The 11,404-nt window shown below is 31.4% G+C and overlaps 1 pseudogene; it reads left to right on the top strand.

Moving 5' to 3' along the window:
• Positions 1-8,239: 8,239 nt before the first annotated feature.
• Positions 8,240-9,581, top strand: LOC119572126 (annotated as a pseudogene).
• The last annotated feature ends 1,823 nt before the right edge of the window (positions 9,582-11,404 follow it).

Raw genomic sequence — 11,404 nt, 5'->3', positions numbered from 1 at the left:
TGTAGATTACTTTTTGTGTTTCATATGTGATTTGTTTGTAGTTTTTTGGGTTTGTGATTTTTTTAAAGTTAGTACTGCTGAAAAGTGATCTGTAAGGGTTACGTATTTTGTCAGATTGTTGAGTTTTATAAATTCAACCCTTGTTTTATTGCAAATAATTCTGCTTCTATGATTTGAGTATTTTTTGGTTATTTCCAAACTGTTGTGAGTTTGTTTTGTTCAATATAGATTGCTGCTGACGTTGATGTGGGTTCTGTTATTTTTGATCCATCTGTGAATATCTTTTGATGATTTTCATATTTTGGGGTTTGTTAGCATTTGGAATTGGGATTTTGATTATTTCTTGTGGAGGTCTTTTGTGAAGTTGTCCCTGAACTTTGTTACTAAAATTTTTGGGAAAGATCATACCAAGGTGGTACTGGAGTTATATTTTGGGCTTCCTTTATATTATATTGATTTTTAGTTTTTTGCAAGTTTCAATGACTTATGGGTCCAGGAATTTTTATAGTTATTGTAATTGTATTCTCTGATTTCTTTATTTTTAGTTCTTTTTTTGGAATCTTTTTTGTTTTTTCCAACAATTTTATTTAAATGTATAACAAGCTAATTCATTTGTTTTGTCAGTTATCGGAGGTTTGTTTGTTAAGGCTTGTAGTGATTAAAGGAGTTGATTTGAAGCATCCTGTTGATATTCTGAGAGCGTGTTTTGTATCGTTTCTAATATTTTTAATTCTGTTTTTTTTGCTGTTCCATATATGGCCAAAACCCTATTCTATTTTTGGTTTTACGTAAATATTATAAAATTTTATTAGGGATTCTCTCTTTGCTCCCCAGTTATATGAGGATATTTTTTTTCATTATATTTATTCTGTTAATAGATTTATCTTGATGTTTTTATATGTTTAGTCCTTTAGTTTTGGTGAATCAAACCTTAATCCCAGGATATCTTGACTGTCAGTAAATTTTAGTTCTATATTTTCTATTTTGATCTTAGGTAACTGTACTCTTCTTTGTTTGTGAAATATAGGAACTTACTTTTTGTTAGGTTTATCTTTAGGTCCCAGGTGTCTGCCCATTCTTTTACTTGTTTTAAAACCTCTTGCAATATTATTTATGGCTTCGTTTAGGTGTTTATTTGTGGTTATTATTGTTATAAACGTCTGCGTATTTTATTTTTTTGAGTTCTTCAGTCAGTTCTAGGTCACACTCATCATGATTTTTAAAGAGTGTTTTGGGGTTAAAGGGGGTCCTTGTGGGAAAGCCACTTGATATTGTTCCTTTTACAGAGTTTTTTATTTCCTATGTTTATTTGAATTCTTTCTTTTAGAAAATTATGCATCCATTTTAAAAAATTTCCTTTTATTCCTAGATTAGCCATTTTTTTTAGAAGTGCATCGTGATTTACTGTATCAAATGCTTTTTTTCTAGATCTATGCATGCAACTATGGCATATTTTTTGTCTTTAATGCATTTGTTATATTTGTTTCTACGTTTTTAATGCTCCATAGTCGTATGATTTTTTCTGAATCCTGTTATATCTACATTAGTTTGTTATTTTTTTCCAGCCCCCCAGATTAATCTTTTTGTTACTATGTTTTCAAATATTTTTTCGAGACAATTTGTAAAGACTAATGAATCTGTATGATTTTTATTCTGTTGGATTTTTTCCTGGTTTTTGGATTGGATTTATGAGTGCATTCTTTTGAGTCTTGTGGGTATTCACCTTGATCCAGTGAGAATTCATTTGCTTAATTATTATTTCTAGAATTTTTTGGGAAAAAAATTTTTGTAAAATTCATATGGAAATTTTTTCGGGTCCATATGTTTTATTGTTTTTTGCATTTGTTATGGCCACAGTTAACTCTTTTTATTGTGATTTTTTCATTTATATCTAAATCATTGGGTTGCTTAGAAGTTCTTTCCCTTTTCATTATCTGTTAACATTATTTTTCTTTTTTTGTTTGTTATTTTTGATATTCTTCTTTAAATATTTCTAATTTCTTTTTTTTTTCTGGACTGGTTGGTCATTATCGATGAGAGGATATTTTTTTTGTGCAGTCTTTCCTGTTAGTTTTTTAATGAAATTCCAAAATTTTTTCGTTGGGGTGTTGAAGTATTGAGGGGCTGCAGAATTTTCCCAGGACTCTCTTTTTTCTTCTTTAATTATTTTTCTAGCTTCCGCTAATAGTTTTTATATTCTCCTAGATTTTAAATTTTTTTTGATTTCTTTACATTTTGCATTCCACCATGGTTTGTGGATAGGACTTTTTTATCATATTCTTCAAATCTGAAGTATTTTTTTCCTGTGTCTTTAAAAAAAATTTTAATTTCTTTTAATGAATTTTATTTTTGTGTCTATTTTGTTTAGTTTTCTTTTTTTATATTTTTCCCATCCTTCATTATTGAATTTCCAACTTTTTTCATTTAGTTGAGGGTCTTTTGTATGGTGTTTCCTCTTACTATTACTGGTAAGTGGTCGCTACCTATGTTTGGTCCTGTATCAATTTCTAGGTGGCTTAGAGTCGGAGAAGCTAGAACTAGGTCTAGTGTTGACTCCTTTGCCATTCTGGGGTCTATTCTGGTGATCTGGGCCCGGGGAGTTAATAGCATTATATTGTTTTCTGCTATTACTTTAAGTAAGCTTTTGCCTGTTTTGTTTATGTGGTTCTGGCTCAAGTTAGGGTTCCATTGTGTGATTGCATTGAAGTCTCCTATTATTACTTTAGGGTCATTTATTTGTTCTGTATAATATTCTATGTCTCTTTTACTTAAGTTATTACTGGTTATAAATCAATAGCATATTCGTCCAGTTGTTTTTATGACTGATCTTTATTCCCATAGCTTCAATTTTATTTTTTAAAACTGTCTCTTAAATTTATTTATTTATATTGTATATTATCTTTTTATGCAGATAGCTAGGCCTCCCCTTTTTTTCTGGTCTGTCATATCTTATTATTTTATAGTGTTCTAGGTTGAAACTATCTTTATTTTTAACCCAAATTTCGCATAATGCTAGTATGTCTGGTTGTTCTTTTCTAACAGGTGGTTTAGATCTATGCTTTTATTAAGGACTGATCTTGCGTTCCATAAAATGATTTTATTCATAAAAATACTGTTAAGATTTTTCTAAATATTGGGGTTATTTCTTTTATAGCTTCAGCTATTATTTCTAAAATTTTTTTTTTTCTGAGTTCATGTTTTTATAAATATTTGTTATTGTTGTTATTGTGTTTTTTATTATTTCTGTCCATGAGAAGTTTTCTTATTTTAACCCATTGCCCAGGGTGGAATGTACGACTGCCATGGCATGGCGGGAACCATCTGCCGGGGCACGTACGCACATGCCAAGAGTATGCATGGACATGCCATGATTTTTTTTTTTTTGTTATAATCACGGCAAAAAAATTTTTTTTTGCCAGTGAAAGTTGATTAAGTCGGTTCTAACACTTTCTCATTTTTACCCCTGCAACAAACAAAAAAAATGCAACAAACCGACAATTTCAACTCCATGATGCCACACACTGCTTATTTTATTTTGGGCTATAGACCGAAATAATGATCAACTATGGAGTCTAAAATAAAACAAAATGCCCTTCAGTCTCGATTTATCAGGAAGTTTGGCAAGTAGAGACTGTAAAAAATAAAGAAAATTGAAAATAAAAACATATCTTTTGAGTATTACGAAGAAACGGCATGGGAGCTGGTATTTGGCATGAGTGGTGCACATGCTCGGGCGACGATATAAACCCCCGGCAGCGGGCCCAGGCACTACGAAAGCTACCCCTCATTATGGGTTAATTTTGCATTTCCCTTTGTGATTCTTTACTTTTTAGTGGTGTTGGAAGTGTCAAGCTATTGGGAATCTTCTATGTTTAGTTGCTTATTGTTATCTTTGTTGATAGCTGTCCGGGAGGGCTCTTTTTTTTTTTATGAGTTCCCTTTTTGGAGTGGTATAAAATCTCTAAACCCGGTTTTTTTGTGATTCTGTATTCTTTCATTTGTTGGGGTTCTCAGTCCAGCTGTTAGGCTTTGGGGTTGGGTTATGGTTTGGGCATAAGTTGAGTTGTGTTAACTTCTGTTTGTTGAGTGTGTGAGGATGTGTTTGTATTTTCAACTGTTTGTATGTGTTATGTTGTGGTTTAGCGATGGGGTTTGTGTGTGACTTTTGTGTGGAGTTTGTGTGTAGTTTTGTGTTGGAGTTTTTTGTGGGTTTATGTTGGAGTTGTTGTGGTTTTGTTTAGGGAGGGGTTTCAGTTCATGAAACCATTTTTTTATGTCTATGTTTGGTGTTGTGTTTGAGTGTTTATTTGTTTTTGCCATTCTGTGTATTTTGCATGTATTTGTATTTGGTGGATGGTTCTCATGACAGTAAAAGCAGAAGGGGTTATTTGGCAAAGTTTGTAGTCATTTATTACTGGCTACATTTGCTACATCTTGTCTTGTTTTTGCAAGTTAGTATTCCCTGACCATATCGGAGACACTTAAACATTTGGTATTGGGAAGGTATACTATTGGACTTTGTATGACGTATGTCCTATGGCAACTTTTCCGGTAATGTTCCTTTGAAAGGGTTTTTCGGAGGGATTTTGTTGGGAGCCATTTTTTAGTGTTATCTTTATCTGTGTTTAATTTGTTTTTTTCTAATTACCCCCTATAATTTGACTGTTGTGTCCATGCAATGATCTTAGTTTTTCTTTTATATCATTGGGGTCTAATTCTAAATCTATAGAGTAAAATTGTACCATATGTGCAGTCTATGTTCTTGTTTGAGGCTGGTTGTTTACAGTTTTTTGGTCCAGTCACCTAATTTATCAATCTGGTTCAAGGGTGGGATTTTTGTTAAGTTCTTGACTTCAAATCTAAAAGCCTTTCCCGTTCCAAGGACTCTCAGTGTGTCTCTATTTTGTATTTTTGGAATATTGATTTGTTGAGTGGGATCTGTTAGTTTCATTGGTTTGTTTTAAATTTCCTGTTTCTGATTCCCCTGTTAAATTTATCAGTACTACATGATTTTCTGGTCTTACGTTCTGTTGTCTGTCCTGGGTTGTTGAAATTCTTCTAAGTTTCTGCCAGCTTCATGTCTCCGGGCAAGTTTGGGATCGGTTTTCTTCACTGTCACTTTCTTCTCTTGGTTTTTTTGTTTGTTTGTGAGTTGTAGTCCATTTCTTTTAAGATTCCAGAATTTTCTCCTGGATCTGGGTTTAAATTTGCGTTCATTGAGTTTTTTTTTGTTTTTTAAACTTCACTTCACTCGAGTTCAAGATTTTACGTGTTCACTCTATGGCGGTTCAAGCGAGAGTCCATTAACAACCTGGTACAAACAGTTACCAATCTTTGCTCATGTATATGGCCAAAATACAAAGGAGTTTATCCTGTGGGTATCAACCCTAGTGTGATTTGAAATAAAAACTTCCACTTCTATTATGGGAATATAAAACTTGGGTAAATTTTTTTTTTTTTTACACAGCCATCCAACCTTGCATATATTATTCCTTGTTTCAATTATTCACATTATAGCAAGAATGAATCTGTTGTTTTCTATACAAATGATATAAATGAAAGAAGTGTAAAATGTTTATGAAGTGAACACCCCCCTCTCAGTCTAAGTCCCGTTTCACCAGCCATCCGGGGGACCCAAAAACATCTGTAAAAAAATTTTCTAACCCTGTAGGCTCTGACCCAGACCCCTAATGAAATTTTTTTTTCCTGCAAAATTTATTTTATGCATTAGCGGTTCCCTTTTTCCCCCTTCTCATGATAGGTTAGGAGATTTCCCTGAAATGTATACCAAAATTACTTTTACAAAATTTTCGCTTGCTAGGGATAAAACAAAACCTTTATAAAAGGGGGGGTCTTTTTTGTTGATCTATCCTGATAGCAAAGTTTGTACTGTACTGCTATATGAAACTCAGCCGTACCAAGACTTGAACTGATTTGTTCCTTTTATAAAATATTATATATATATATTATATATATATATATATATATATATATATATATTTATATATATATATATATATTTATTTATGTGTTTTGGTGTGTGTGTGTGGGTGTGTGTGGGGTGGGCTGTGTGTGTGTGTGTGGGTGGTGTTTGTGTGTGTGTGTGTGTGTGTGTGTATGAATTTATTTTTATAATATTATAATATAATATATATATATATATATATATATAATATGAAAGAGGAAAAGCATCCCCGCATTGATTTTGATAAATAACACCCCCCTGACCAGGACTTGAACCTAGGTCACCCCGGGTATAAAAAACCGGAGGCCAGTGAAAACCAACCTGCCCACGACCACTAAAAGGAGTGGCAACTAGGATCTCCTAGCTCCATAAAAAAAATACCTATCTACTATACTTGGTAGTGTAGCAAAATTTTAGACACTCCCCCTGGGCAATCGGGGGAAATTTATTTAGCAATTCAAAACTAAGTCAGGTGATGAGGGATATTTATGAAAGATGGGAAAAAGCAAGCCCATTGATTTGATAATAACCCAACCCTCCCTGACGGACTCGATGTTATGGGCTGTGAATCCCAGTTGCACCTCTTTTTTGTGGTCGGTGGCATGGGTTTGGCCTTAGCATGGCCCCGGTTTCATACCCGGAGGGGCCTAGGTTGAGTCCTGGGCAGGGGGGGTTGTTATTTTTATACATATATATGTATATATATATATATTATAATTATAATTTTATATATATATAATATATATATTATATATTATAATATATATATATATATATATTATACACATAAATACAAACAGTATAAAATGTATATATATAATATTTATATATATATTATTTATTATTATATATATTATATATAAAATATATATTTTATTATATATTTTATATATTATATATATATAATATATATTATTGTTATATTGTGTATATACACATATATATACTATATATATATATTTATATTATTATATATATTATTTTTTTATATATATACACACTTATATGTGTGGTGTTTTGTGTGTGTGGGTGTGTTTTGTGTGTGTGTGTGGGGTGTGTGTGTGTTTATGTGTGTGTGTGTATGTATGTGTGTGTGTTTTGTGTGTGTGGTGTGTGTTGTGTGTGTTTTGTGTGGTGTGTGTGTGGGGTTGTGTGTGTGTGTGTGTGAGGAACTCACATTTCATCCCATGAATCCCTCTGGGTCTGCTCTCTTGAGGGTCAACATTTCTGTTGAAGGTATTATCCAATTCCTCTTTTGCTCTGGTGTCTGCATTCTTGTGACCCATCAGGCAGACACCTTGAAAGGTTGAGGTGATTGTGCAAGATGGTAACAACAGATCCATTGCTGACCCCCAGTTGAGAAGCAGTGTGTATCATGATGCTTTCCACCATGGCCACAGTTTCTTTAGTGACTGTAGTTGTGGACCACCGCTATGGGGATCATCCTCACATGAGTCTTGGGCCCTGCTTGAAGAGAACACTGTCTACTATATGCCCTCAACTCCTCACGAATCTACTGTGGGCACTTCCCTTGAATCACAGAAAACTTTATCCCCAGTGTTTTTTCAATGCACTCTCAAAAAGACACAATTGAACTGAAAAAAAAATAAGAGAACAACAAACAGTGCATTATTTGTTGGAACATGTAAACGTGTTCCAGTTGTGAAAGGCTCCGGGCTCCCACTCTTTTGTTGGCCAAGAACTCGGTGAACACCTCTGATACATTATACATAAATACATATATATATTTATTTATTTATATGTTTTATACACTTACACACACACAACACACACATTGAATAGTAAAACACTCTTCCATGTAGATATTATTTTAAAAAAACCCACAATGCAAAAAACTAGATTTATTGAAAATGAGACTACCATGCTGGGGGTTTTTAGGATGGTTTTTATGTAGTGTATATTCTGTAGTTTATTTATTTATTTTTTGTAGTTTAGTTCTTTATTTAACAACCCTAGCTAACTGTACGGGTTTGGTGGGCAAGCTTTGATGCATTTAATGCATGGTTATGGCATTATGTAAGAGCATTACTTTAAAAAAATTTGGCCTATAACATAATCTGTATTGTGTTAGTTAAAACGAAGGAATTATATATTTACTTATTACACTCCGACATAGTGCTTGGACATGAAAAGTCATTGTTACATTTAATATATGGTTATATTGCGATAATAAATTCAAATTTAGTATACAATTTAAGCACATCTTCTAAGATATCAGATATTGTAAAATAGTTTTTAAATCTCCCATATTTCATGCTAGGTGATCTGAAAGGTTGTAATACGACATATAATGTACGTGTGTTTGCTTATATTCTTCACTGCAAAGTTTACACTAAGTGTCTTTGACATTAGAAACAACACAGCCCTGCCAATACAATCTGTATCCAAGCCTGATTCTTATGGTTACAACATCACACTTTCTTGAGAATAATTTAATATAAATTCATTCTTACATAAACCTGTTATAGTGCATTATGCTACAGCCTTTGGGTCAAATCTTATTTGAAGAGCTTCTAATGAAGTGTGGAATCCTAGTAAGGGTACTTCAAGATCTACTTCCATGCTTTGCTTATCACATGCAGAGCTTGCTAGGGATTCCAACATACATTAGTATCCCACACAAAAACTGTATCATGTACACATTCATTTTCATGATACATGTTTATTTTTGATGCCATTTGCACCTTTGTCAAGTGTTCGAAACCGGAGATTGAGATACAGAAAATTACTCCTGTGTCTTGATTCAGTAGAAATTTGGTAGTTTATGAGTGTTCCTGCATAGTTTTGCATAGTGCTAGCCCAGTACTGAAAGATGGAATGGATTACTGTAGAACTTATGAAAAGCAGATGCTTTTAACCAGTAGATTTTTATTGATGGCAAGCATCTACATAGATTTTCCATGGCTAGTTTTAAGGCATTTATATCCTGGAACACTGTTTATGTTTGTATACAAGTATAATTATATAAGTGGATTTTTTGTATCCTTTTTTTTTTTTTTCCAGAAAGAAGGACCAAATAAGTTAGCCATAATGTTTGGCAATTTTTAAGAGCAAGCTTTGGGGATGTGACAGATTTTAAGAAGTTGTCATCACCTCAGCACTAACTTCAGCAGCTGGTGGCTCTCGGCAGCGTTCTTCACAGCACACGCCAGGATCCCTTACACCCAGATCTCGACATTCTCGACAGGGATCCACTGCATCATCTACAGGGACTTGGCTTGCCTATATCACCACCACATTCTCCATCAGATCAAAATGGTTTTTTTAAATGTTCATGATCGGGTATGTTTTGTCATCTTGACGTTTTATGATAGATTTCATTACAAAGGACTTTGTCGTACCTAGTCAAAATTTTCTTGTATAAATATATTTTTTATATAGTTTCAACTCTTGTTAATAGTGCTACATCTCAAAAAAAGTTTTTTTTTTTATAGAATCTAATTAAGTATTGTGTTTTTATGTTTTCAGACACAAGAACTTGAGCGCGAAATCTTAAAATTAAGATCTACTTTAGAAACACAACAAGATGTGGCATTAGAAAGACCTGAATACAAAAGAGCAGGAATGGAAAGCAAAATTACAAGAGGAACGGTAAAGTAAGAATAAAAATTCTTCAAGCACAGGCTTGAAAAAGATCGATATTGATGTAAAGTATTTTAACCCATTGCTGCTGGGAACTTGTGATGTCCACTGCAGTTTTTCTTTTGTGAATTGTGATTACACATAGATTACTCAACATGTTCTCAGTCACCAAGGAGTCAATAGTAGGCCTACCTGACCTCATCATATACACTTCCTTAAGTTTTTGGGATAAATTCATTTTTCTAATACTATTGATATTAATACCGTTATTATAATCATATCCTGAGTATCATAACATATATATGTTTTATACAAAATCAAGAAAAAGGGTAAATAGGTAAGATAGGTACGTCTGGTAATTGACTGGGGTCGTGACTCAGCATTTTGCAGCCATCTGTGTGTAAACACAATTGGAGATCTAAAATCTCCAGTGGCAGCAGTTTTGATAATTGTCATATAGAGGAAATTGTTTAGGAAAGAAACCCCTTTTTTCACAATAACCAAAAATTGTTGATAATGATATTTTTTAAAATCACAATGTCATAATATAGGAAAAAAAATTTCTCTCAAAGGTCAAGGGGACCCCACCCCCACCCCTTTGAATTTTCATTGAATGTTACTTAATCAAAGATAAACTCCCCCGTTTATTTTGTTTGTAAATTTACATTTGTAACATACTCAAATTGATAAACTGTTGATCATTGAACATATGCAGTAAATTAAGGATATGTATATACAAGTCTGGAGGTTTTTTGATGTATAAATGGGAGGGAATGTTTAGAAGCAAAATATATTTAAAAATCGGTGAAAATTTATTTACAAATATATATTATTTATACATACATACATTCATACATTTGCCTATTTGTATATATATATATAATATATATATATATATATATATATATATAATATATATATATATATATATATATAAAATATAAATATATATATTTTATAATATATATTATTTTTTTAAGTTCATGTTGAGCCGCCATGGTCAAAGCATGATATTTTAATTGTAGTTTTTTTTTCATGTTGTGATGCTCTTGGTGAGTGCATGGTAGGGTCCCATTTCCTTTCCACGGAGATTGCCGGTGTTTACCTTTATATATTATATATATATATATTTTATTTTATATATATATAATTTTTTATATATATATAATATATATATATAAAACATATATATATATATATAAACATATATATATATAAAATATATATATATCTATATGTATATATATAAATATATCTATATATTTTTATATAATATTATATAAAATAAAATATATATAAAATATAATTTTGTATATATAAATATATATATTATATATATATTATATTTTAAAATATACTTTACTACATACATATTATTGTGTGTGTGTGTGTGTGTTGTGTGTGTGTGTGTGTGTGTGGGGTGTTGTGGGGTGTGTGTGTGTGTGTGTGTGTGTGGTGATGTGGGGTGTGTGTGTGTGCGTGTGCGTGTGTGCGTGTGTATGTATGTAAGACAATATATATATATATATATCTATATATATATATATATATATATATATATATATATAATATACATATACATAATAATATAATATAATATATTATTATACATTTTATATATATATAAATATATATATATATATATATATATATATATATATATATATATTATACATAATATATATACATATATATATAATACATATATATATACATATATATATATAATATATTATATATATAATATTATATATATTTTATATATATATATATATTATATATATTATATATATATATATTATATATATATATATTTTATATAATATATATATATAT

This window comes from Penaeus monodon, unplaced genomic scaffold, assembly GCF_015228065.2.
Source record: "Penaeus monodon isolate SGIC_2016 unplaced genomic scaffold, NSTDA_Pmon_1 PmonScaffold_978, whole genome shotgun sequence".
NCBI lineage: Eukaryota > Metazoa > Arthropoda > Malacostraca > Decapoda > Penaeidae > Penaeus > Penaeus monodon.
Note: the sequence above shows the minus strand (reverse complement) of the source record. Positions and strands in the feature narration are given on the sequence as shown.